We start from the raw sequence: 26,409 nt of genomic DNA, 5'->3' as shown, positions 1-26,409 counted from the left end.
TGGGGTCCATTACATTTTTGGAGTGCATGAGTTTCATCAATTTGATCATGACATCTTAATTTTGCTCTCATTAACATTACTGAAATATGATTTCTATGACTTATTATTTCAGGTGTTTATGCACTATATAATTGAACTCACATGCTGGGCAAATTTAAAATGTTTGTAATGACATTTTTGTTATTTGAACCTTTTCTGCTCATGTACGGTTTAGAAATTCTTCATAATTTGAGGTTTGGTTAGAAAATACATTATCAGGGTACTTTTTACGCTCATGCTTTAGATCCATATTGTTATGAGTACTCACTGCAGGTACGATTGTGGATTATTAAAGAGTTTGCATATTACAAACAACAGGGGTGCTATAAAATATCTGGTCTCGCATTGGTCATCACTAAGAAGGGTGTACGACAATTACAGCTCACATTTCATCTTCTCACTTATGGGACTATTCTATCTATTTTTGAATCATCTAAACTCACACTTTTTCTCATTTCTTTATTCTCAACACATTTGGGTGTGGCTCTAAAATCTTGAGATATTTTCTCTATTCACCTAAATATTTGATTTTCCCTTAGCACTTAGGACTAATTCACACTTTTCTTCATATGAATGCAGGGGTTCTCCACCAACAGTACTATGTAAAGACACTATAAAACTCTGACATTTTATTTCCTTACAGCCGGGGTCTCCAACCGGTCGATCGCGAGCTACCGGTAGCTCGCGGACACCCCGGGAGTAGCTTGTGTAGCCCTTCAGTAGTATTTGGTGGTATTTTGGGCTATTAGCCTTTCCGGCTCTATTTGCCCGCCCTCACCCAAACCAGCCGCTCGGATTGGAGCTAAGCTGAGGTGGGGGCGGGCGAAAAGGATGACGCTCCTCTCCTGGAGCTGCAGACTCCTCTCGTGACGTCATGACTCCTATGACGTCATGGAGACGTGACTTCCACTGCCAGAAGCAGCCAGGAGACGTGCCTTGCAACGCCAGGAGACGGGCCTTTCACTGCAGGTAAGCTCAATGGTGGAATTAGGGATCCCATGGGAGGGATGGCTGAGAAGGCGTCAGAAAGCGCTGGTGGAACAGAGGGCAGAAAGGCACAAAAAACGAGTGGAACGGAGGGCAGAAGGGCACAAAAAACAAGGGGAAAACGAGTGGAACAGAGGGCAGAAAAGCACAAAAAACAAGTGGAATAGGGGGCAGAAAGGCACAAAAAACGAGTGCAACGGAGGGCAGAAGGGCACAAAAAACAAAGCAAAAACGAGTGGAACAGAGAGCAGAAAGGCACAAAAAACACAGAGGGCAGAAAGACACAAAAAACGAGGGAAAAATGAGTGGAACAGAGGGCAGAAGGGCACAGAAAACTAAGCAACAACTAGTGGAACAGAGGGCATAAAGGCACAAAAAACGAGTGGAACCGAGGGCAAAAGGCACAAAAACGAGTGGAACAGAGGGCAGAAGGGCACAAAAAACGAGTGGAACAGAGGGTAGAAGGGCACAGAAAACGAAGCAAAAACGAGTGGAACAGAAGGTGGAAAGGCACAAAAAACAAGTGGAACAGAGGGCAGAAAGGCACAAAAAACGAGTGGAACAGAGGGCAGGAGGGCACAAAAAACAAGGGGAAAACGAGTGGAACAGAGAGCAGAAGGGCACAAAAAATCAGTGGAACAGAGGGCAGAAAGGCACAAAAAACGAGTGGGACAGAGGGCAGAAGTGCACAAAAACAAGGGGAAACGAGTGGAACAGAGGGCAGAAGGGCACAAAATACGAGTGGAACAGAGGGCAGAAAGGCACAAAAAACTAGTGGAACAGAGGGCAGAAGGGCACAAAAACAAGGGGAAACGAGTGGAACAGAGGGCAGAAGGGCACAAAAACGAGTGGAACAGAGGGCAGAAGGGCACAAAAAATGAAGCAAAAACGAGTGGAACAGAGGTCTGAAAGGCACAAAAAACCAGTGGAACAGAGGGCAGAAAGGCACAAAAAAACCAGTGGAACAGAAGGCAGAAGGGCACAGAAAACATGGGGAAAACGAGTGGAACAGAGGGCAGAAGGGCACAAAAAACGAGTGGAACAGAGGGCAGAAGATCACAAAAAAGAAGCAAAAACGAGTGGAACAGAGGGCAGAAAGGCACAAAAAACGAGTGGAACAGAGGGCAGAAGGGCACAAAAAACTAGTGGAACAGAGGGCAGAAGGGCACAAAAAACAAGGGGAAACGAGTGGAACAGAGGGCAGGAGGGCACAAAAACGAGTGGAACAGAGGGCAGAAGGGCACAACAAACGAGGCAAAAACGAGTGGAACAGAGGGCAGAAAGGCACAAAAAACCAGTGGAACAGAGGGCAGAAAGGCACAAAAAAACAGTGGAACAGAGGGCAGAAGGGCACAGAAAACAAGGGGAAAACGAGTGGAACAGAGGGCAGAAAGGCACAAAAAATGAGTGGAACAGAGGGCAGAAGATCACAAAAAACGAAGCAAAAACGAGTGGAACAGAAGGCAGAAAGGCACAAAAAACAAGTGGACCAGAGGGCAGAAGGGCACAAAAAACAAGGGCAAAACGAGTGGAACAGAGGGCAGAAGGGCACAAAAAACAAGTGGAACAGAGGGCAGAAGGGCACAAAAAACAAGGGGAAAACGAGTGGAACAGAGGGCAGAAGGGCACAAAAAACAAGTGGAACAGAGGGCAGAAGGGCACAAAAAATTAGTGGAACAGAGGGCAGAAAGGCACAAAAAATGAGTGGGACAGAGGGCAGAAGGGCACAAAAAACAAGGGGAAAACGAGTGAAACAGAGGGCAGAAGGGCACAAAAAACAAGGGGAAAACGAGTGGAACAGAGGGCAGAAGGGCACAAAAAACGAAGCAAAAACGAGTGGAACAGTGGGCAGAAAGGCACAAAAAACGAGTGGAACAGGGGGCAGAAAGGCACAAAAAATGAGTGGAACAGAGGGCAGAAAGGCACAAAAAACTAGGGGAAAATGAGTGGAACAGAGGGCAGAAAGGCACAAAAAAAGAGTTGAACAGAGGGCAGAAGGGCACAGAAAACAAAGCAAAAACTAGTGGAACAGAGGGCAGAAAGGCACAAAAAACGAGTGGAACAGAGGGCAAAAGGCACAAAAAACTATTGGAACAGAGGGCAGAAGGGCACAAAAAACAAGGGGAAAACGAGTGGAACAGAGGGCGGAAGGGCACAAAAAACGAGTGGAACAGAGGGCAGAAGGCCACAGAAAACGAAGCAAAAACGAGTGGAACAGAGGGCAGAAAGGCACAAAAAACGAGTGGAACAGAGGGCAGAAGGGCGCAAAAAAAAGGGAAAAACGACTGGAACGGAAGGCAAATGGGGCACAAAAACAAAGGAAAAACAAGTGGCATTTTGGTGTTCTAGGGAATTCTTAAGTCAGGCCTGTCTTGGGTATTTTGTTCAAACCACAGTATGGGCTCTGATGAAATTAGGCTTAAAGTCAATGAAACTGGGTGTGGGTGGTCTCTCGGAAAAATGCGCGAGTTGCTTCGGGTTCAGTAGCTCATGACGATTTTCACTGGCCAGAAGTAGCTCTGACTACACAAAAGGTTGGAGACCCCTGCCTTACAGAAACCGGTTATATAACCTAAACCAAAATGAATGCTCATTTGTATTATGTATAATCGCCATATGTTAGATTTAGTTAGTTGTAGGTCATGTGTCACCTATTGCTGGTTATAAATTTATAACACATCCAGCTTTGTTTCAGGCTCTTCTCAATAATAGTCTCCTTACGGTACAGTGAGTAGACCACAAGAAACATGAGCAAATTGCAATTAATAACCAATCCATATGTAAATTCAGACTTTGAGGGTTCAGAATTTAGGGGCTAATTAAGATGGTAGAATGATCGCCACCGCCGGCTCGGCGGTGGCGATCGTTCCACCATCGTAATGGGATTTACCCACCGCCATATTAGGATGGCGGTGGGTATCGGAACAGATGCATAGTCCATCCGCCGCTTTTCCACCAGTGGCAATCGTAACGATTGCCTCATGGATGGAAAAGGGCCACTAATATGGTGGCAGTGCCCAGCAGGCACTGTCCGCCAAATTAGAATGTTGGTATTGGAGAAGCCTTTCCATGGCGGCGTTGCCACCATGGAAACGCTGGTGGGGACTGGTTTTGGGGGCCCGTTGCACTGGGGGGTACCCATGGCACCCCCATGCATTTCCATGCACCAAGTGGCAGGCACCGTGTGGTGCCAGCCACGCGGTGCAGGGAAATGCGGTGCAAACACTTTCATCATTGCGGACGGCGCTGCAGCCAGCAGCACCGCCGCAATGTTGAAAGCCCAGGATGCGCCCGCCAGTGTGGTGGGCGCATCCTAATGGGTTGGTCGGTCCGCCACATGCCTGGTGGGCGGTCCCATCGCCGTTATGATGGCAGGCAGACTAAGTCCGCCGGCCATCATACTGAGCCCCTCAGTTTTTTAGATGTATTGTGTATCACTTTCAACTAATATTAAGCACAATGTAATTATTATTTATTGTTTCTCTTTTACAACCTTGAAAATGCAGCAGGTATTGCAAAACACGTGTTGGCTGTACTGTGGTATGATTACTACATTATAATACAAAATATCCATAAATCTGTTGTGTTTGTAACAATCATATGGTAATTTGTAGGACACTGGACAGATGCAATCAATTACTGTATAATAATAATAATGAAGAGCATTAACAATTGTGGAACTTCAAATGAACTATAAATATGTTGTGCTGCAGTATCTAACTTTCACAATAAATGTGAGACTAAAACTAAGGAACTTCACCCTGGAGCTTTTGCTTTAGGTGCTTCGTATATTATTATTTTATTTACCTGAAGAATATATTAGGTTTTATTTTTTTATTCTGTCATATATTTATTTATTTCTTAATTGTTCATTACTTTTTAATGTATGCATACATGTTTATGTTGTGGGATTTATTGAAGTATTTGGTAGGTAGGTTTTATTTGTTATATAATAACCAATCTTAAAATGATTAAAATGCTAAGTTTTTCAAATGTTTAAATTATTTATCTATTTGCGAAATATTTTATAATTTGTTGATTCATATACTATACTTTCAACTGACGGTGTGTGTTTATTAGGGATTGTAGGGATTGGAAAGGTAGTTTTTAATTTAAATATTTAAAATGTAGCTTAATTGAATATTTTGACTTAAAATAGTCAATACATTGATTGCACTATTTTTACAAATAAAAAACAATTTATATAATTTTACATATACATTTTGCAGAAGATGTGTGCTATTTTGTAGCTCTGTTTTTGAACAGGTATGTTGTGCTAAATTTGAAAAGTTTATAGGTTACATTTTAAAGATAGAAATTATTTATTTGCTTTTTAAATAATTATTTTATATAATAGATTTCTTTTATTGTTTCTGTGTTTTATGGGTCAGTGTTTGTTTGATTTATTACTTATTTGTATAGTTGTGTATGTTTATTAGTGATCTTAATTATTTGATACAATTTTAACAAAACATTCATTTAATATCATGTTTATATTTGAATCTTTTGAATTTCTTGATTCAAAAAAATATATTTTAAGGGGTAACCATAATTTTAGGATGGAGCAAATTAGACCTCCAATGAATGTACTTACCCCAATGTTAGTTACAGTGTTTTAGTAAATCTGATACCAGGTACCAAATGTTATTACTTTCCCCAATGAATGTAGAAGTAGAGCTAGATTAATACATTTGACCCACTCTTCCTCCAATATTCACACTTTCACCAATATTTGTAAGATCTGCATTAGAATACATAATCTGCCTTCCACCTGCAATTTTTACAGTTTATCCAATATTTTTTTAGAGTGGAGTTAGATTATTAACCTGACTTACAACTGTATGCACGCCCCCAATGTATTTTAGACTGGAGATATAATAGTACATTTATCTCCAACAATTTATACACTTCCCCAGGGTTTCTTAGACTGACATTTGAATACTAAATGTGTCTTCCTCAGTTTTTAAACTTTTCCCAAATGTTAGACTGAAGTTAGAACAGTAAGACAGCCGCATGCCCCAATTTTGACAATTTTTATACTTCCCCTAATGTTTAGTAGAGTGGACATAGAAAAGTAAATTGGTCATCCTCCAGTTTTTTTTACCATTTTCCTAATAGATGTTCAACTATAGTTAAAATAGTAAACATGGCCCCCAAAATATGCAGTTTCTCCAATGTATTTTACATTGGAGTTATAATAGTTAATGTGACCCATCCTCCCCACTTCCAACCGTATTTGCACTTTCTCTAAAGTTTATTAGACTATGACCCCCTATCCCAATACAATTTTTATACTTTTCATAATTGTTTGTTGGACTGGAGTTATGATAGTAAATCTCCACATTTTTAATCTAACAAGTATAGGTAAGCTATAGTTAGAACAGCACATGTAAATGGACCCCCTCCCTGCCAATGAGTGTACTTTCTACATGTGTGTCAGAATTTCTTTCTTTGTTAGAATGGAGTTAGAACAGTAATTAAGGCCCTTGGCCCACTTATTACACCTTTCATACTTTTTTGTACAGTGGAGTAAATATATCCCCCCAGCCGAATGTTCACATTATTCCCAGTGTTTGTTTGACTGGATTAGAACAGTAAATATAACCCCGAGTTTTTACACTTTCCCAGTCTTTGTTAGATTGGACTTAGAATCATAAATGCCCCAAATGTATGCACTTTCCTCAATGTTAGCTGCACTCAAGGTATAATAGTAAATGTGATGCATCTTCCCTGACCGTACATACATTTTCCCCAAAGTTTATTTGACTGGAGTTAGAATAGTAAATATGACCGCCCAATAAAATGTTTACATTTTCCCCAATGTTCCTTGGACTGGTGTTCGAACATTAAATCTGAACACCACCAATTTTTACTCTAACAAGCATTATTAGGCTGTAATTAGGAGAGCAAATGTAAATGTGATCCCCCCCACCAATATATGTACCTTCTCCATGTTTGCTAGACTTGTGTTAGAATAGTAAATTTGTTCCCCTGAATTCTTGAACTTTCCCTAGTGTTTATTAGACTGGAGTTAGAACAGTAATTCAGCCTCCAGCCCCACTTTTTACACTTTCCATACTGTTTAGGACAGTGTAATTAGAAGACTAAATTTGCCCCCCTCCTAATTTTCACATTTTTCCTAATGTTTGTTTGACTAGAGTTAGAATAGTAAATATGACCCCAGAGATTTGACATTTTCCCAAATATATGTTAGATTGTAGTTAGAGTAGTAAAAACCACAAATGTGTGCTCTTTCCATGGGTTAGTTACATTGGAGCTAGAATAGTAAATTTGATCCCCTCCCGATTATTGCACGTTCCCCATTGTTTGTTTGACAGGATTTAGAATATTACATTTACCACCCTACCTGCACTTTGTATATTTCCCAAAGTTTATTAAACTGGAGATACAATAGTAAACATGACATTGCCCACCCCTACAACTTTTTACAATTTCACAAATGTTTGATGGACTGAAGCTAGAAGAGTAAATCTATCATCCCCAATTTTTAATGGTTTCTAATGGTTCTATACCGTTATGAAGCTGCTTAATATGTTCCCCCGGCAGCTGAGGCAGATCTAGAGATTCAAAATATGAAATTCGGTCATGCTCTGCTATTATCTGCGTTTCTGTATACATTTGTTAAACTGTGAGAGGAAAATATCCAAGATCTTATGATAATCTTCTACTAAGGGCCTGATTCTGATGTGGTTAGGAAAGCATTCCCACCTAGGGCCTGATTCTGATTCGGTTAGGGAGGCCTCCTAACAGCATTTGCTCCTTCCAAATCGGATCGCGAACATGTCTTCTCAACCGAGGGCCCAGTTATGATGCGGTTAGAAACATATGCTCCCATTGAAGTCAATGGGAATCCAACTAAGGGGCCGATTATGATTGCGGTTTTTCCGCATCCTCCAGGCCGGCGGAAGCCACCGCCGGCCCGGAGGATGCGGAAAAACCGCTGCGGAGCCTCCAAAGACCCACCGCCATATTAGGATGGCTGGTGGGTCTGGAATTCCGTCCGCCGCTTTTCCACCGCGGTCGGATTACGACCGCAGCGGAATAGCCCTAATATGGTGGCGGTGTCTAACAGACACCGCCAGCCATATTAGGATGGTGGGAAAGACATGCTTTTCCGGGGCGGCTTTTCCGCCGTGGAAAAGCATACAGACTTTCACTTCGGGGGCCCATTGCGGGCCCCCTGGGTGAAGGGAGGGTGGGGGGTGCACATGGGGGGTACCTATGGTACCCCCTGCATTTGCGTGCACAAAGCAGCAGGCACTGTGCGGTGCCTGCCGCTTTATGCATGCAAATGAGATGCATGCATTTTTCACCTTGCGGCGGGTGCAGCTTGAAGCTGCACCCGCTGCAATGTTAAAGATAGAGGATGTGACCGCCACCCTGGTGGTCACATCCTAATCTGCTCGGAGGGACCGCCGCTGCCCCCGCGGACGGTCCATCCTCCTCAAGGGTCGCGGACGGACTCAAGTCCGTCCACGATCATAATCGGCCCCTTAATCGTATCGGGAAGCATCTGGATGCATCGTACTCCGTCGGTCGGACTCTCCCGATCACAGTGGGTCGGAAACCATTTCCAAACCAATTTGGTCGGGAAGCTTTCCAACCCGCATCAGAATCGGGCCCAAATTGGTTGGCTTCTTAGACCATCCCAGAAATTTGCAATCTGCTGGTTTTACCTCAAAGAGTTTTTGTTGGTATGCTTTACTCCCTGTAACCTCTTCTAACATAAAATAATCTCTTAACTCCTCCTTAGCTTTAGATAATTCCTGCTGCAGTATTTTAAGTGAATGCTCCTCAATTGAAGCTACATTTATTTTTTGTCTAGCTTTGTCCACTGCTGCCTGCAACAATAAAACCTTTTGCTTACTCTGTTTTGTGATCCGTACTTTGTAGGAAATAACCTGTCCCCTGAAAGCCTCTCAGACCAACACAAATGAGGCAGTATTTAAATTAAATTGAAAGAATTCCTTAATAAAAACTTTAGTCTCTTCCAACCAGATAGGATCCTCCAGTAATGATTTATCAAACTGCCATCTTGGTTTCTTTTTAGGATTCAACTGCAGGGAAAATGAGAAAGAGACTACGAAATGATCCGAAAAGGAATTGGCCAGTATCTCAGTTTTACCATTAACAAGCAGTTTATCTACCAGAAAAAAATCCAATCACGATGCTGTTCTGTATCTGGAGGAGTGACAGGTAAACAGAGAGATCTCAAAATCTGTTTTTATCATACTTATTAACCTTGGCCTTTTAGGTTTCAGTTGACACTTAGGCTTATTAGATGTATCAAGCCTCAGATTTTGAATGAAATTAAAATCGCTCCCAATAATCAAGGCACCTTCCGATAGTATTGCCATATCATAGATTTGTTCTAATGCTGCAGTGTCGTCATCAATGGGGCCGTAATACATCAAATTTAGCCCTATTTCCTCAATTTAACCTTAATCCATAGCCATCTCTCCCTCTTATCCAGAATTACTTCCTCAACCTGCCAATCAATCGAATTTGATAATAAAATCCCAACTCCTCAAACCGTTGCCATGGCAGAAGAAAACTATGCATGTGGATGTTTCTTTGTGTTACAGCAAACACAGAGGCACAGTGTCAAGACTGATTTGCATATGGCTTGGTTCAAACTGGAATGGCAGGGTGAGCAAAAAAACGATGGATTTAGGCCCAGATCTCTGTACTAGGGTGAATGTATGACATTGTTCTGCATTCTGTCCATCAACTGTTATTTTTGCATTTGTCACCCCGAGTGGGACGGGTATGCCCAGACGTGGGTCCCGTGCTCTCCATGCCACTGAAATCAAGCTATCCTGGCTGAAGAGGGGTGAAACCCCGAAACCGTTCCTAGGAAGCTTGTTTCTAGTCCAGGGAGGACCTGGCTTGGCAGTTCGGGCTGGACTGTACCCATGAGGCACATGTTCAAGAATGATTTGCATATGGCTGGGTTCAAACTGGAATGGCATGGCGAGCAAAAAAACAATGGATTTAGACCCAGATCTCTGTACAGGGGTGAATGTATGACATTGTTCTGCATTCTGTCCATCAACTGTTGTTTCTGCATTTGTCACCTGAGTGGGACGGGTATGCTCAGACTTGAGTCCCGTGCTCTCCATGCCACTGGAATCAAGCTAGCCTGGCTGAAAAGAGGTGACACCCCGAAACCGGTCCTAGGATGCTTGTTTCCAGTCCAGGGAGGACCTGGCTTGACAGTTTGGGCTAGGCTGTACCCATGAGATACAGGTTTAAGACTGATTTGCATATGGCTGGGTTCAAACTGGAATGGCATGGTGAGCAAAAAAACGATGGATTTAGGCCCAGTTCTCTGTACTGGGGTGAATGTATGACATTGTTCTGCATTCTGTCCATCAACTGTTGTTTTTGCATTTGTCACCCCCAAGTGGGACGGGTATGCCCAGACGTGGGTCCTGTGCTCTCCATCCCACTGGAATGAAGCTATCCTGGCTGAAGAGGGGTGAAACCCCAAAACCTGTCCTAGGATGCTTGTTTCCATTCCAGGGAGGACCTGGCTTGGCAGTTCGGTCTGGACTGTACCCATGAGGCACCGGGTCAAGACTGATTTGCATATGGCTGGGTTCAAACTGGAATGGCATGGTGAGCAAAGAAACAATGGATTTAGGCCCAGATCTCTGTACTGGGGTGAATGTATGACATTGTTCTGCATTCTGTCCATCAACTATTGTTTTTGCTTGTGGATTTTTTTTGGCAGGATAATCATTACATTGCATTAGTACTAAAATGAGTTTCTTGCAAAAAAGATTACCTCTGGGGCAAATGACACTAACCGTTTAAGAAGAGCACCACCTTTACGTGGATTCAGGAACCCGTTCACATTACATGAAATTATTTTAATCTGTTGTGACATCCCTTTTGTCTGTAATATAGACCTGTACCTACTTTACCTGCAGTATTGTGTCCTCCCTCTAACTTTCCCTGTTTTTTCATACATACATTGTATACATACATTGTAGCACATAAGCTCTTGCCCTGATCACTTTTTGTATGACAATCCCCCACCCCTAACCTCTCAAACCCTCCCCCAAATAGCCTTCCCAGCACTGAGGGTCTCCCTACCGGCCAGCCCTGGACCCACACTTCACCTGCTGGTGCCATGGTCCTGCACCTGTCCCCCAAAACTCTACCCACCAAGAAAAAAAGAAGAAAACAACTTAGGATACACTCCTACATCAACAAACAGCAGCTATATGACCCCCTCATGCATTTAAACTTTATCTTGAGAGACATTTGACAGAAAAGCATTTGCATCATATACTGTCGGAAAGACATGAAATTGACATTTCACCAGTACTTTTAGTTTGGCTTGTTGCACCATAGAGGCCTGCCCCCCCCAGGCATTTGAGTTCTTGAACTAGGCCCTGCAAAGCCTTGCGATGTCTGGCTGATCCCTCATATGCACGTTGTCAGAGATAACAAATTATTTTTGACGGATTGCAGTAGCCAAGGCCTGTTCTATAAAGCGGAAGTCTGAAAAATTAACTAATATTATTTGTGGGATCTTGGCATCAGCAGAATACTGAGTGTGAACCCATATGTGCTCTCATGATCGACAAATAAATAGGGCATTTGGCAATATACATTTCTTTCTGAGAGAGTTCATCATCTGGGTGACGTTCTGATTTCCCGCCCTGAGCCTCACTTCTTCTGGAATCCCTATAAACCTCAAATTACTGCATCACGAACGGTTGTCCAACATCTCCATTTTAACTTCCAGCTGTTGCAGTTTCTTTAGTTCTGGAGTAAGGATCTTGTCCATTCTTTGACAGTGAGCCTTAAGATTAGAAATTCGTTGTTCAGCCTCTGAAAGAAGTTTAGGCAATTGCATCAGGGTATCCTCAATTATAGACAATATATGATTAACTTGCTGTATCAAGAGATTGCTGTACTTTAAGCCCCCAGCTCTCCATTAGAATCAGTTCCAATAGCGGTTGCAGCGCCTCTGGGTGAGCATCCAAGTGAAGTTCTACATGCTCTGATCCTGGTGCAGTCTCCGGCATCCTTTTTTCCTGACATGGCTCTTGTTGCTGGTCTTGAGCTGAATTTTGACCTACATTTACTAGGTCAGGAACACACACCAATCCTGCAGCATTTAATAACCTTTCAGGTTCTGGTATGGCTGATACCAACTTTGCCTGAATCTGGGTCAGATTTCGCAGTTCTTGCAAGTTTAAGACGGGTTCTGTCTGCACCAGGCTTGTTTTAGGCATAATTTTTCAAACAAGGGATAGTCTTTAAATTTCCCTAAGGAGGCCATAGGTGAATTTGATGCTGCCGCAATCGGGGAGGGCATGGGCTGGTTAGTTAATGAAGGAGGTTCCCCTTGACTTGACTCATTACCTGCCTCTGCTCCTTCTTCCTCTAAAAAGTTTTCCTCCCCTGTTGAGCAAGACGAATGGGCAGTCTCTGCCAGGCCTTCCTGCTGCATTTCCGTGACAGATGACATGTCCGTACTTGGCAATATCTTTGTCTCTCTCCCGCCTGCTACCCAGCACTGGGATGTTCTTTCCTGTTGCTTTGGTACGACCGGAATTGCTGTGGAATTTCCAGTCTGTTTAGAGCGCTGTTGTCGCATTACGTTGGGACGCATGAGCTCCCTCTGTCCCTTAGGTTGAGCTCACCGCATGACTCCTCCCAACCTGGGCCCACCTACCTTGGTCAATTGAGCTGCTCAGCACCATCTGCAAAAGTTGGTACTCCATCCAGATGATGCTGCTCTCGTGTCTCTGCCTCTGCTCTCCCCCTAATTAAGCACTGCTGCTCGCGTCTCCTCTTTAGTCAATCCGCTAAATATTCCTACAGGCACTCCTACAGGCCCTTATATGTGGCAACAGGACCCTCAAGAACTCAGGTTGAGTTGGGGCTGGCATCACTCCACGAACTCATGTCTCCAAATGGCCCCCCGGGACCGTAAAGTAGGTTTCTGGCAAACTTTTTCCAAAATATGGGGAGAAAGAGCACGGCAGCTCTGCATTCTCAGATCTTGCTGCCGCAGCTATGAGCCATACAGCCATGTATGAGTGCATGACGTCAGCCAGTACGAGGTATCACGTTCTCGGTGCTCTGCAGCCAAGCATGGGGACTTGGCTGGTTGCCCTCCACGAGCCTCTTTAATTATTTCTATATTATATTTATTGTTAAAACTGTACTATTTTTTGTAATGGTTAAATGAATTTTTAATATTAGATTTATATTAAATACATAGAAATATATATAATTACCAATGGAATGGAAATATTTGATACACAATATTTTTTTAATGTTTATCTTCTAAGTATGTAAAGTCAATATTTTGTAACATCAGTATTTTTGTGGTTGATATGCTGTGATGAAACCATCACAACCCTTCAGCCCTCTGTAGTACATACTAAGCTGTCACAAGTACATACAAAGCTGTCATAGGTTGGCTTTCTAGTCTTCATAAGAATACCTGTACTTGATATTCCATATTCCATGTTCCTTCTATGTTTGTCTGGTGGGTTCTACACTTTGGCAGTTAACTGGTTGCTGCTGCGGTGGAGGGTCTGCTCTTACTCTACCTCTTAACCTTACAATAAAGAAACCTTGTTACAAGTGACTACAGCCTCCGGACGTCTTTACCACAATATTTTGGCGACGTGCTTCAGAACCCATGGACCCTCGCTATTGAGAGCAGACCCGAATGAGATGATTTGTGTTTTGGACTTATTACGACACAACGATTCTGCCAGGAAGACGCGCTGAACTCGCGGAGCACTACAGAAGCAGTCGGCAAGTTTTTTTTAACTTTATTACCTTGTCCTTCAGCTCCCCGGTGTCCCGCCGTCTTCCCACTGTCAGCCTCCTACTCCGCTCCCTGCCTCTCTCTGACTGATGACGTCTTAGAACATTGAGGGGGAGTTGGTGATCGCTCCTGTGACGCATTCTGGCTTGTTGTCTTCGCGCTCTCCGTCCTGCGCTTGAAGACGTACTCGATCGCGTTTGACGCGCTTGATGCTACTGAAGCCACGTCACACGTCACCACGCCTTGGAGGCCATTTTCTTTGTTACCGTGGATACCGACTCATCTCCAGCGATGCAACGACGATGCGCACGTCTTTTGCGCATTCTCCTCAAGTAAACTTTCAATTTATTGACAGTATTAGCGATATTTGACAAAACGCTCACCTGTTGAGGTTAGTTACAATTTTTTACACGTAAAAAAAAAAAAAAAAAAAAAAATATTTTCTCACAACCATCTCTGACTAACATTGTTAAATCCTCACTTCGAAATACTCGATCTCTACTAGACTTCATTATAAATTTGTTTTAACATCAGCTATGTCGGAACAAGTGGCTTTACAGAGTGGCAATGTTGTCCTCCCTCCCAGCTTTCTTGCCATTCCAGGCCAGCCCAGTATACCATGGGAAGATTGGTTTCCCATGTTCGAGAATTACCTGGATGCTTTAGATGCGCAAGAATACTCTGCCAAAAGAAAAAAAGCACTTCTTCTCAGTTCACTTGGCAAAGAGGGCCAGCGAGTTTTCAGATATTTGCCACAGGCACTGCAAGCTGGTTCTCAAGTTGCTTTAGATGAATATAAAGAGGCAGTTTCACGTCTTGAAGTCAGATATACTAAGGAGGAAAACCTCGTAATGAATAGATATAAATTTTACACCAAGAGTCAGAAAATGGGTGAGACTATTGATGATTTTGTTTCCAGGTTGCGTGAGATGTCCGTCAAGTGTAAATTTGGAAACATGACAGATGAACTGATTAGAGATCAGCTCATTGTGCAGTGTAATAATAAAAAGATACAAGAGCGTTTATGGGCGGCAAAGAACCCTAACCTTCAAACAGCAATTGACTTAGCAAAAGTCGTTGAACAATCTGAAGGGTGTATGAAGGAGTTGGAAAAGAGAACAATGTCATGTGATGTTAGTGAAGTATCTTGTCATTCACAGTTATTCTCCTCTCAGGAAGATAATGACCAAGACGATATTGCCTTCATCAAACAGAAGAAATTCTTCAACAAGAAGACAGTTAATGTAAAAAGTCAAAACGCTGTTAAGCCTATTACTCCTAGACAATGCTTAAGATGTGGTAGTTTAACACACACTTCTGACTCTAAATTTTGTTTTGCAGCTAAACAAGAGTGTATGAAGTGTGGCAAGTTGGGGCATTATGCTCGGGTGTGCAGGGGTAAAGCACGTTCATCAGTATCGTATATAAGCGATATAGCTCAAGTCGAAGATGATGAAAATAAGATTTTGGTGGTTAGTGATAATAATGATCTTCAATATGAGGAGCTCAAGCGAAAAAACAGACCAAAAGCACTTTTTATAATAAATGGTAAGGATGTTTACTTAATGGTGGACACTGGTTCGCGGTACACAATCATTCCCAACTCACTATATGTCAACTTGTGGGGAATAAGTCCACTTCTCCCCAGAGATATTTCACCGGGTGGGTATCAGGGTGAACCTCTGAACATCTTAGGATATTTTGAAGCCAACATTAAGTTTTGTACGAGACAAATCTTTGGAAAAGTATATGTCTCAGAGTCAGGTCCTGCTATTCTTGGGTGGATACACCAATATGACCTCTCTATTATTGTTAATCCACGTGCTGATCCCCAAGTCATGGTGGTAGAGGATATAGAGTTACTCTCTTTACTCTCTAGCTTTAAGGATGTTTTTGGAGAGAGCTTAGGTCGTCTTAAGGGCTACTCACATAAAATCATACTAAAACCCAACTCGACTCCAGTCCAGCACAAAGTGAGACGCATTCCCATCGTCATTAGAGATGAAGTCAAAGTCCTTCTTGATGACATGTTAACCTCTGGTGTCATTGAGCCAGTAGAGGCTTCTCCTTGGGTTTCCCCCATTGTCGTCACTAAGAAATCGGATGGCAAGCTCCGTTTCTGTGTCGACCTGAGGTCTCTTAATCATTGTGTTATAGCAGATACCTTCCCTCTTCCTAACATAGCAGAATTAGTCACTACCCTTAATGGTGCCAAATTTTTCTCCAAATTAGATCTCAGGAGTGCGTATCACCAGATTGATTTGCACAAGGACTCCAAAAGTCTGACGGCCTTCATCACACCATGGGGTACTTATCAATTTACTCGTCTACCATTTGGTCTCAAGTCAGCAGCGAGCGTCTTCCAACGTATGGTTTCTGGCATATTTGAAGGGGTGTCCAGGGTAGTCTACTTTCAGGACGACATCCTGATCTATGGTCTTACTGAATGTCAACACAATTCCACACTCAAAGTTGTCCTAGAAATATTGTCCAGTGCTGGACTTACCCTGCGCAAAGATAAATGCTTGTTTGGAGTAGATCAAGTAGACTATTTAGGCTACACTATCACCTCCTCTGGTATCAAGCCCAAGAAGGACTTATGTGAGGCTATTCGCTCTGCACCTCCTCCTTGTGACAAGGATCAGTTGAGTTCATTCATGGGACTCATAGAGTACTATTCGAAATTCGTCAAGAACTTTTCTGATAAAACTGTGTGTATAAGATCTTTGTTAAAAAGGGGTACGAGTTTCACATGGACAGATGAACAACAAAAATGTTTTGAAGATATCAAAAATGAAATTTGTGATGCTAAAATGTTGTCTTCTTTGATATTCACAATAAGTCAATTGTTACTGTGGATGCCAGTGCACATGGGTTGGGTGCCATGTTGTCACAAATGAAGGGAACAACAGAACTAACCGTTGCTTTTGCCTCTAGGACCCTCACTGACACGGAGAAAAATTATTCTGTTATAGAGAGGGAGGCACTAGCTGCGTCTTGGGCTGTCGAATATTTCCGCACATATTTGTGGGGCATGAAATTTATATTGAGGTCCGATCATAAACCTCTCATCAAAGTTCTCTCTCCTGGTGGGGCGGGAAAAGGTTCAGCGCGGCTCATGAAATTGGCTGCCAGGTTACAGGAATTCCAGTACTCCATAGAATACATTCCTGGTTGGAGAAATGTTCAGGCAGACTGCCTTTCGAGGCTATCCTTGGATTGGCGTTCTTCTCACAATTCTGAGGTGTCTCTGGATTTAGATGATGTTGCTGTGGCCTCAGTTGAAGATGCAGGCTTTGTGGGTGAAGGTGTTTTTTTCGTCTAGTGATTGGTCTAGAGAAATGGCTGTTGATACCACTCTTCAGGAGGTCATCAAATTGGTCCGATTGGGATCCAGGCGAGAGAGCACCGTCTCCGTCTCTGTCAGACCGTTTGTTAAAGTTCTGGATGATCTTTCAGTGGTGGGTGACATACTCTTCAAAGGAGAGAAATTCATACCACCATTTGGGTTAAGGTCTAAGTTATTGGCTTTGGCCCATGAGGGGCATATGGGTCAGACCCTTACTCAAAGACGCATTAAGGACCACTTCTGGTGACCAGGCGTGGATTCCCAGGTAGTTGATTGGATTGAAAATTGCACGTTATGCAGAGAAGGGGAAAAAAGGTTGAAAACTGGTCCTAAAGTTGTTCCTGGTACACACATTCTAAGTCCCAATTTACCCTGGCATACCATATCTCTCGACTTCATCGGTCCCATGGGCGAATTAGGTGAATCTGACAGGTTTGCTGTTGTAGTTGTGGATGTCTTCACTAGATGGTTAGTGGTTCATTTCACCAGCGACATTACTACACCCAGTACTATTAGATTTTTGGGTAATCTTTTCAAAGATGAAGGGTTGCCTTCTGTCATAATTACAGATAATGGTCCACAACTCACGTCCAGTGACATGCAAGTTTTTTTGAAAGGATGTGGTATTTCACATCATCGTACATCCTTGTACAAACCCCAAGGCAATGCTGTCTGTGAGAGGGCGAATAAAGTGGTCAAAGGCATCATTCAGATGGCCTCCAGTGGTGGACACATTGTTAGGAAAATGGTCAATGAAATGTTGTGGGCCTACCGCACCACTCCCTTAGCTAACGGAGATTTGTCCCCTTTTCAGTTGATGAGAGGGCGTGATCCTGGTTTGAAGTTGTTTCCATCTTGGATGAAGAGTGTTGTTACCTTGCAGTTTCAAGGTAATGTGTTGGATGATAAGGAAACCAAAGTTGATACACTTCATTCCCAGTCGATGTCCTCACCTTCTTTTTATGTAGGTGATTTAGTCAAGATCAAGTTGGGGAGGTTACAGAAAGGTCTGTCCAAGTTCAAGGGGCCTTTTAAGGTCAAGAAGGTTCTTAACCATTGTGTCATTCTTAATAATGGAGAATGTTGGAATTTCAGGAGAGTTGCTCTCTATAAGAGAGAGAAGTTTTGTGTCTCTCCGTCTCCTTTGCCTAATGATGATTCCACGTCTCATTTTTCAGTTTCTGGTGATTGTTCTACGAGTGGCTACTTGCTAGCAAATGAATTACCTTCTAGCCCTATCATTCCAGTCGGAGTTGATAATTCAGGCGGTGGTGATGCTCCAGTTTCTTCACAGGTTCGTCCTGTCCAGGGTGATTCCACATGCACTCGTTCACTGAGGTCTAGGAGGCCTCCTACTTATTTGCAAGATTTTGTTCGTTAAGTTTTGTTTTATATATAAGTTTCCTTTATCAGTTTTTTTTTTTTCTCTTCCTTCTTTTTTTTTCTGGAACAACAGAAAGGGAGAAGATGTGTAGTACATACTAAGCTGTCACAAGTACATACAAAGCTGTCATAGGTTGGCTTTCTAGTCTTCATAAGAATACCTGTACTTGATATTCCATATTCCATGTTCCTTCTATGTTTGTCTGGTGGGTTCTACACTTTGGCAGTTAACTGGTTGCTGCTGCGGTGGAGGGTCTGCTCTTACTCTACCTCTTAACCTTACAATAAAGAAACCTTGTTACAAGTGACTACAGCCTCCGGACGTCTTTACCACACCCTCCATCCCCAGCACATCTTAGAGTGTACACAGTGGTCAAATTCAAATCCATATTGAATGCACAGCATCCAATGTTTGAGATACCACACCTCCAATGGTCTCTGCTGCTCCTTTGTGCAAAAGTCTGTGCTAATTCATGTTTCTCAAATAAAATACAATTAAGTAACAAACAGTCCATATAGTAGTTAACAATCAAACCACACTTCCAGATACAACCTAGGAATACAGTTCACCTTTGGAATTTAACTTTCAGACATAGTAATTACCCCAACTCTATTCTGTGATCATTCTGTACTTAGAGGTTGAGACAACCAGTGCATAGTCACAGGTCTAGGACCCATCAAGTACCAATCAGTCACCTCAGGAGGATAACTTCCAATCCATTCGGGAACCCCTTCGGATGATGTCCCTCACCATGAGAAGAGGCAAATCTCAAACAGCATCTTGAGATATGACATTCCAGTATGATCAGAACCTAGGACTGCTACATCAAACAGAACACTGGTTCAGAGTCACCCGTGACCTCATAATATCCTTGCTGTTCTGCAACAATAATGTATGTACATGAGCAAGATAAAAAGATCCAGCAAATATAAACACTCCAAAATCAACAGCCTGGCTGCCTTGCAACTTCAAGGTGTCAGGCTACCCAATCTCAGCCTAAATGACTTCTAAGGGTGGATCAGTGGATCACATTTAAAATACTATCCAACATTAAGAGTGTTTGCTAAAAGGAACAGCAGTGCCTGCAGAACTGTTTTTTCAATAAAGTACCTGGCTATAACCTGAGACTGTTAGAGTCTAGAGCTGATAACTCTGAACACCATAGGCATACCCTACATTCTGAACTTAATTTCAGCAGTGAAGATACATCCATAAAAGTAGGGTTTAGAAACCTGCCAAACTACTGTCTCAAATCCCTCCCTTTATGAGGAGATAGAGCCCTCTTCTTGGTACCCAGGAACCTACAAATACTGCAATGAATGAGACAATGTCGGTCAAGATGTTTGGAGATGCAAGTTTCAGGACTTTAAAGACTATACAGAGGGCCTTAAACTCGATTTGCCTAGCCACAGGCAGCCAGTGGGGACGGCGAATGGTGCTAGACATTGAGCAGGCTCTACGCAGACCGAGGAGAGATCTTGCAGCCGCATTCTGTCCTCTCTGTAGCCTCTATATTTCTGACTTGTTCGCATCCAGATATAGTGAGCTGGCATAGTCAAGTCTTGACATGATCAGGGCCTGGATGATGATCTGCCTGGTAGGGGCATCAAAGAAGCCCAGGATGGGTTTGAGTCCTCGCAACAATCCAAAACAGGTTCCTGCGCCTTTTTAGTTTGAGTCTGGAAGTTAAGTGAAGCATCCATCCAGACCCCTAAGTTCTTCACTGCCTGCTTGGGGGCGGGGCAGGGCCTAGGCTCTTGGGCCACAAGAACTCATTCCATAGGCTATGGTCCTTTCCCACCAATAACACCTTCAACTTGTTGGCATTCAGTTGGAGACAGTTGGCGGTCATCCACTCGGCGATTGCCGCAAGATCACCTTGAAATTTAATAGCGTCCTGCTTGGAGTCACTCGAGAGAGAGCCACCATGAACTGTGTGTCGTCAACATAGGAGACCATGGTCAGCCCTCTGCTCTTAGCCACTACGGCCAGGGGTTGTACGTGAAGATTAAAAAGCAGAGGGCTCAGGGAAGAGTCCTGTGGTACCCCTTGCCTGATGTGAAGGATGCTAGGGGTAAAGGGGGGAGCTATCACCTGAAGTACCCTACCCACAAATAATGACGCCAGCCACTTCAAGGCTGAGCCGTTGTTTCAAGCCTACTCCAGGTGACGCAACAGAATGGCGAGGGACACAGTGTCAAATGCGGCACTGAGATCCAGAAGGATCAGTGCCGACATCTTCCCAGCGTCTAAAGCTGTCCAGAGATGTTCTGTCAGATGATTAGTCAAAGTCTCAGAGCCAGGTCAGCAAGATGAAACACCAACCCCTTGTAGATTGCCAGCTAGGAAGACATCCGTTGTAAGTAGATTCCGGACACTTCCATTTAAGTTACATGTAGTTTTATTTAAGGACACAGCTGAGCGCACATCTCGCCAGCTGACCAGACACTCAACTGACAAGAGTAGAACACTCTGGTACAAGTTAGAACACTCACAGGTATTCTGAAAGGCTGAGGAGGTAAGAACACAAAGGAAGCGCTAATGACCACTGTCAGCCATGTTACATGAAGAACAAATATACAACACATCTTCCTCCTTTACAGAAATAAGCAAATAAATGAACAAATCGCAAAAATGAAGCTTAATGTATGGGAGACAACAACAATACTCGTTAAGACAGATAGGAGGACCCATAGATACGGGGGCTGAGATGGTCCCCCGAGTGGAAAGACCGTATCTCACTCTATGGGGACTATATATTACTGCATCTGGCCTCCCCCTGGAAATCCCTGATTGTAGTTCTAGATATCCTGGCTATATTTGTTAGATTTTCTGGCTTTACCGGCAACTGGGGTAGGTCCCTTTTGTATGTCCTCAGTGGGGACCCTCCCATCCCCCCAAAGAACTGCCCAATACAGATCAACAGTGTGGGATTCAAGTATTTAGGGATCTTTATCTCTCCTCGACCCCTCACTCAGGTACGCCCAAAATCTTCTTCAGCCTTTGCATAGGCTGAGAACGGACATTATCAGCTGGAAAACACTCCCCCTTTCACTATTGGGTAGGGCAACCCTGTTTAAAATGATGTCCCTTCCTAGATCTTGTCCCTGCATGATACTTTTACGAAAGTTGAGAGCCTCCAGAGAGACATGCTATGGGAAGGAAGACCACGCATTGCCCTAAATAAATTAACATTAAACTGGTATGATGGTATGGTGGAGGCATTAGTCTCCCTGATATCAAAGAATATTAGTGGGCATCTCATCTAGCAGCTGTCAATCATGGCACCTATGGTCGCCCTGATGATCCCGGCTATTCCATGGATAAATGGCTCCTCCCTGGAGGTTATACTCACGACCTAACTGATATACACTATCAGGCTCCACCAGTCACACTGTTCAAATTTGGCATGATGCTACTAACTCACTTGGGTGGGGTCAGAGATTGATGCTAGTGACTCCTCTTTGGGGCTCCGAGAAGCTAGGCAGTTTGTGGAGATCAAAAGGGTTTGACAGATGAAGCCTCATCTGGATTTCCTGTATCAAAGATATTTGTGGAGAGGTTGGGGTTAAGTGCTTTCCCGAGCTCCAAAGGGAATATGAGTTGGCAGACTCAGAGTATTTCCAGTATGCACAGGCGCGACACTCCCTTCAATCTCATATAGTGCGGGGCACTACTCCTACTGACCCCTCACCACTGGAAGAGGAAGATAGAATATTGGACGGTCACCTTCCAGAAAAAACTATTTCCCTGACATATAAGAAACTTATAAATAACGTGGAAGACCCCCTCCCGAAATTGCGGGTGAAATGGGTGGAGGACGGGGTGGAACTGGATGATGAGGACTGGCGGGAAACGGTGTCCTCTCCCAGAGTAGTCGTTGTTCCAGCACAACTTAGATTAGTACAGTACAAAATTCTCCACAGGGTATACATTACAGGACCCCGTCTGATGACTATGGTGGAGGGGACTGCAGGAGGAGATGTGGACACATGGGTACATTTATGCACATAACCTGGGAGTGTGCTGCTATAAGCTCATTCTGGCGCAAGGTCCACGACATTATCAACACAGTACTTACAGTCAATCTCCAACCAGAGGCACGAAGGTGTCTCCTAAACATCTGGGAGCCTACTGATCTCAACACTCACCAGACACAATGGACCACATTAGGGCTCATGATTGTGAAAAGGAACATTGCACAGATATGGGGTGCCTTTCACCCACCCACAATAGATGCATGGGAGAAAGACCTTGACTGTTGTATGTATAGGGAGAAGATGGTTTACTTGGCCAGGGGCTGACCCAAAAAGTGGTCTTGAATATGGGGACCTTGGAACACCTACCGTGGAGAAATATGTTCACCGCCTCGTTGTATTGAACATGACGACTCCCTTACCCCATAGCATTCCTTTTCCATGTAATGATGTACCAATTCCAACCCTATGTCTTGGCAGTGTACAGATGTGTGGATTCCTCTTTCCTCTGTAATGTCTAAAATTGAACCAATGTATGTTTAAATAAAAAGATTAAAAAATAATAAAACACATTTTTTTTTAAAGACAGGAGGTCTACAACGTCTTGAACTATTTTTAGCTTGTGAAGGTAAAGGAGCGTTTAGGGGTAAAGAGTGTCAAGAGTGAAGGGTGAGGTGAGAGACATCACCCAAAACAACTAACAGGCATCACCACCACCTACTCCCCTTAGACTGACAAAAACAGGAAAAGACAGTCCACTCTCTCCAATCTGTCCTTGTCCACCAAAAACAGGAAGAGACAGTTCACTTTCTTCAATCTGTTACTGCCCACCACCGCTTTCCGCTCCAAGCTGAAGATGACCAGCTCAACAGATGCCTCCATGCTTTAGTTACAGATTTCTTTAATGTTAAGTTGTGAGATTCGTTGTACTCCAACAGCAGATACCACAGACCTGGGTACTCTTCGAGATTTCCAAGTGCAGTACTGCATATGATGTTAGGAGTTTTTACTCTTATTCGAAGTGCTTCGGACTGACATATGATCACAACGTCCTTTATAATATTAATTTTTTTAATTACGTACTCAGTAGTTTGTAAATTCATTTCTGCGCTTCAACACTGAGTAACATTTCAAGCTTGAGTTCTCCTCTCTATTTAATTCTTCGAGTGTGGACACTCTGTCTTGGTTGTGGGTCACTTTGTTCCAGTTCTGGTTTACTTTCTCTGGTTCTGGGCCTCTTTTAGGTCTCATACACCGCTTCTGGATTCTCGGTCTCGTTTTTTTTTTTAGGTTCTTCGTAGTGGGCACTCTGCCCAGTCTTGATTTTTTTCCCAACTGGTTCTGGTTCAGGGACCTTTGTCCCAATTATGGGCTCTCTGTCCTGGCTATCCATCATGGTTGTGTGACCCTTTCCCCCTCTTGGTACTGGTTCAGGGACCTCTGTCCCCTTTGGTACTGGTACTGGGATCTTTGTCCCCTCCTAGTTCTGAGACCTTTGTCCATTGCCAGTTCTGGGACATTTGTCCCCTCTGGTGCTGGTTCCCTGGACCTTTGTGCCTTGCCGGTTCTGGGCCCTTTTTCCCCTCTGGTACTGGTTCTGGGACATTTGTCCCCTCCTGGGTCTGGGACCTTGGTGCCTTGCCGGTTCTAGGACCTTTGTCCCCTCTGGTGCTGGTTCCCTGGACCTTTGTGCCTTGCCGGTTCTGGGCCCTTTTTCCCCTCTGGTACTGGTTCTGGGACATTTGTCCCCTCCTGGGTCTGGGACCTTGGTGCCTTGCCGGTTCTGGGTCCCTGTTCTAAGATCACTGACCCGCTTCTGGGCTCACTGTCCCGGTTCTGGGCTCACTCCCTCAGTCCTTCGTTTTCCTGGTATTGGAATTTGAGTCCCAGTTCTATGTTCTTTGTCCTGGTTCAAATTCGGGTCGCATTTCACTTGCAATAGTTTTCTTCAGGTCAACTTTGAAATACTAATTGCCACTTTCCAATTTTCCTGTTTGCATTTCTACTCTTGAGATTCTTAGTCTTTCTATACTTTTGAACAGTGGCATCTCTTCTTATGACTTTAAGTCTGATTTTTTTGTTTCTATCATCTGCCTCACTTGCTTTAGAGCTGCTCTCTTTCAAATCGCTGGAATGAGATGAATCACTCTCCTGAACCAGAAGATGATGGTGGCTGCCATTCAGGCTTTTCCAATTTTTTTTTCCGTTTCACTTTTGTTTTTTAAATGCTCACATCCGCCTGCGCTCTCACTTTCAGATGAAGAATCAACAGGGTCCTCCTTTTTGCGCTTCTTCAGCTTTCTGTGCAACCTTTTCTTTTATTTCTTTTTGTGGGACTTCTTGAATCGCTTGCGTTTGCGGGACTCTTGCTCTGCGCTCTGTCCAAGGTGAGAAACTTTCTTCCCATTCACAGTTTGGGCACCTTTGTTTTCATCACTATCGGTATCAAATTCATCTGGGTCCAGCTCTTTATAGCCACTATGACTAACTCTGGGCGAAGCACTACGCTACGCTCGCGTAGTTCGCGAAGTTTGCGCAACTTCGCACTACGCTAGCTGCACGTAGCACAGTGCGAACACGCGTAGCGTAGTGCAGCGGTCATTTTTTGCTTGTTCGCGGTCCTCAACGTCATGTTCGCGACCGCTAGCAAGCAAAATGACATCCTGGTGAGACTCTCAATGCGGGGAGGTGAGGTTACTCATTGTGAGTGGTCGTGCATGCTCGCGACCGCTCGTGATGAGAAACTACCAGTTCGCGTTGAGAAAGCTGCCGCTTGAGTAAAAATCTACTCGAGCAGTAGAAAACTACAGCTCGCACTGTGCAAGATGCCGTTTTCATGATTGCACAGTGCCGGATGCTTGTTCGCACTGTGCAATCATTGAAAATGCATCTTGCACAGTGCGAACATGCTACTACGCAGTTCGCGTAGTGCTACGTAAAGTTCGCGTAGTGCGAAGTGCACTTCGCGTAGCTTCGCGTAGCGCTACTACGCGAACTACGCCCAGGGTTAACTATGACCCCATCTCTTGGGGATGCTAGTCTCACATTCATAAAAGCGTTTGTTGAAAGACCAAACTCTTTGAAGCTCTTTCTCCGAGGTCACTGACTTTACTTATTATGTGCTTTTGAACATCACCATCAACGCCATAACAACGCATGTGTGTATTTTTAAGTTCAAATGTCTTATGGTACAACTCTCTGTAGTCACTGTGATCCCACCATGTACTATCTAGTGAGGCTTTGCTTTGCTTCATAGATCACATTTGTCTGCTTGACAGGTTCTCAGATTTAACAATGCACAAGACGGCCGCCTTGCTCTGCGTCAGGACGCAGCTCCATGGTAACGCCACTTGCTAGCAACGCTCGGGGCGTGAGGAGTGGTGCAAGGATGCGCGTGACGCTGTTGCCTGGCAACGGTTTGAGTATGCAGAGATCGCGCATGCAGGAGGAAGCGCGCGCACTTGGTAACTGACTCACGGTTTAGAAGAGTGACGTCAGGAGTACCTCGTATGTAATTTCTTTTTCTTCTTGTTTTGGGTTTATTATCAGTTAACACTGGGGCCTGACTATTGCCCCCGAACCACACCATAAGACTGACTCACAGTTTAGAAGAGTTTGCTTCTCGTTTTGTGCTCATCATCAGATAACACTGGGGCCCGATCTATGCCCCCGAATCACTGATTTCACGGTGTCAATAATTACTGCCAATCAATAGGATCCTATCTTTGTTCAGGCTCGGCATTTGTGAAGAATAAATAGACAGTCTTGTGGTAATCACTTTAAATGACGCATTCAGGGAGAGAGACGCACAGAGCAGTAATTGACTCACGGTTGGAGTGAGTCACGT

General features: G+C 43.8%; 1 protein-coding gene and 1 pseudogene across 5 annotated transcripts in view; both read right to left on the bottom strand.

Annotated features, from left to right (window-relative positions):
- ZNF385B (zinc finger protein 385B) overlaps positions 1-26,409 on the bottom strand; it is a 1,180,505-nt gene that overhangs the window by 262,911 nt on the left and 891,185 nt on the right. The gene's annotated exons all lie outside the window — the stretch shown is intronic.
- LOC144825316 (uncharacterized) lies at positions 24,511-25,816 on the bottom strand (annotated as a pseudogene).

The sequence above is a fragment of the Lissotriton helveticus genome, chromosome 3_1 (genome assembly GCF_964261635.1).
Source record: "Lissotriton helveticus chromosome 3_1, aLisHel1.1, whole genome shotgun sequence".
Classification (NCBI taxonomy): Eukaryota; Metazoa; Chordata; class Amphibia; order Caudata; family Salamandridae; genus Lissotriton; species Lissotriton helveticus.
This window is presented reverse-complemented; position numbering and strand designations above follow the sequence as displayed.